We start from the raw sequence: 2,660 nt of genomic DNA, 5'->3' as shown, positions 1-2,660 counted from the left end.
TAATGCTATTCTCTCATATCACCCACTTTTAAAGAAGTTTTATTTACAGGAATCCGTGCAGTACTCTATTACTATAATTGTCAATTAGCTCAAGTTGGTGGACAGCATTGTTTCAGTCTTCTATATTCTCCTGACTTACTGTTACATTTCTGATTAATAACTGATGGGGGAATATTAAATTTTTCAAATATAATTGTGGCCTAATGAAAATGGAATTTATGCTTTTGGCTGTCTGAAAAAAATCTTTACTTCACCTTCATTATATAAGATATTTTAGCTGAATAAGGAATTCTAGGTTGATAGTAGGTTTTTTTTCTTTCATTGCTTTAGAGGTGCTCCCTCTTCTTCTGGCTGGCTTAACAGGTTTCTAAGGTTTCATATCATTCCTATCTTTGTTCCTTTAGCTTAATGAGTCTTTTCTGTCTCTGTCTTCCTGTTCCGTTTTCTCTTTCTCAGCAAATTCAGTAGTTTGTTTGGGGTGTGTGCCTTCATGTGGCTTTATTTATGTTTATGCTATTTGTTGCTCATTGTGTTTCTCTTATCTGTGGGTCTATTGTTTTCATAAAATTTGGAAATTTTCAGGTATTATTTATTCAAATATTATTTCTACTTTCCTCTCTCTTCTTCTGAGACTCCAGTTACATGCAAATTAGATTGCTTAATACTACCCTACAGTTGGTCGAGGCCCTGTTCTTTTTAGTCTCTGGTTTTTTTCTGTTCAATCTTGATAATTTCTAACACTTAAAATTCTCTGATCTTTCTCTTCCCCAATATCTAAGCTACTGTTCATCTTACTATGTGTCCTTTTATTTCAGTTGTTATGCATTTCACCTCTCAGATTTCCATTTGGTTCTTTTTATAACTAGGTATACAACAGCTTTTATTCTTGATCTTTAAACCCTCAGACTAAGGCACTAACCTTTGAGGATTTTAACCAATACTATATGTATTATGGGTTTCTGAATTACAGAAACTGTCTCCAGGCATTAAGTTCAGGCAATCTCAGGACTTACTTCATTTGTTTCCCCTATTCCAGGAATCATATTCCTATACTGCCTTTTGTCCAATGTCTAAAAAGAATTAATGTATAGATTTTTGTCTATTTTTCTAGACTTTTACAGTTGGAAGGCATTTCCTGTAGCAGTTAATTTTGTATTAACAGAGCAAACAGATGGTCTTGATTTTTGAATTGTTGGTTTCATACTAAAAATGGTTGCTAAACTATCTTATTTGCCATAATGAAATGAAAGAAAACCGAAAGGTTATCTTTCATTTTCTTTTTAAACCTCATATCTGGAATAAAAAAGAAAAAAATAGCAAGAAATATTTATAAATCTCCTTTTGCTCAGTGTTATTTTATTAAAAGGAACAATAATTATGAAATATGAAATATAAGGAAAGAACTATCTCACTGAACTTGTGAATATTGGTTCACTCAGATACAGTGCTGTGATATGCATGATAAATTGAAATTAAGCAAAACATTTTGCTTATCAGATTAAACAAGTCAAAGCAATATTCCACTGAAACTAAATTTAACTACCACCTGTCCTATAACCTAAATACCATATTTTATCTTTCAGGCTTTTCTTTCATTCACCTAAAGAGATAACTATTAGCCAACTGGTTCTATAATGTATAAGACTAAGAACCTATAATGTACCTTTAGCCCCTAACTTGATGTAATTCATAGAGCCTATAATTTTCCCTTTTTCACAATAAATAATGAATTTGTCGCATATTTATGTATTATTGCACATGCATTATAAACACACAAAAATGTATTTAAACTGACCATTTGCTTTTTATTATTCAATGAATGCATGGAGTATTTATATTTTCTGTAAAAAAAAATAGTTCTAATTTTAGAAAGAAGTTTCTTGAAATTTCTCAAAGGGACTGCTGATTTTTAGAATTCAGATACAACTCTTGTTTGTTCCTAAATTAAAAACAAAGTTTATTTCTTTGGCACAATCTTTTCTCTTTTTCCTATTTGATCATGTTAACAAGGATACTTATAAAATGCTACGTAGTAAAGGATAAAGGAGATGTTCTTGATTTTACCTGACTTTGAGGGGAATACAAGTAAACTGTCACCTTTAAATGTGATTGTCCCTAAAAATAATTGTACCCTTTATTTTGTTTTAAATTATTATTTTACTAAGATATTCTTTTCATAATGATTATTGAGGCTTGTTTCCTAAATTTATTGGGTAATATTTTCTTCTCCTATAAATTTCTTAATGTGGTGAACTACAATGAATTGTTTCCTGATACTAAAATATCTTTATGCTCTATGCAAATATTACTTTATTATGACATGCATTTGCTTCTATTTGATTATTTGCACTTATGAATATAAGTGCAAATGATTCATAAGAATTTATATAAACAAATTCATGTAAATGTATATGAATTAAGTTTATAAATTATAAATTTATATAAATAAATTCAGAAGAATTTATATTCATAAATGATATTAGTCTATAAGTTTATTTTGTTTGCTGTTTTTATTTGAAATTGATATCAAGGTTATGTTAATGTTATAAATAGATATATAATTTTAAAATCTAGTCTCTGTTATATTTTATAAAGTCAACTCTAAGATATCCTAAGCAAATCTAAGACACTACTAGATTTCAAATATGAAGATAAAACCA

This window comes from Cervus canadensis, chromosome 29 (genome assembly GCF_019320065.1).
Source record: "Cervus canadensis isolate Bull #8, Minnesota chromosome 29, ASM1932006v1, whole genome shotgun sequence".
NCBI lineage: Eukaryota > Metazoa > Chordata > Mammalia > Artiodactyla > Cervidae > Cervus > Cervus canadensis.
Note: the sequence above shows the minus strand (reverse complement) of the source record.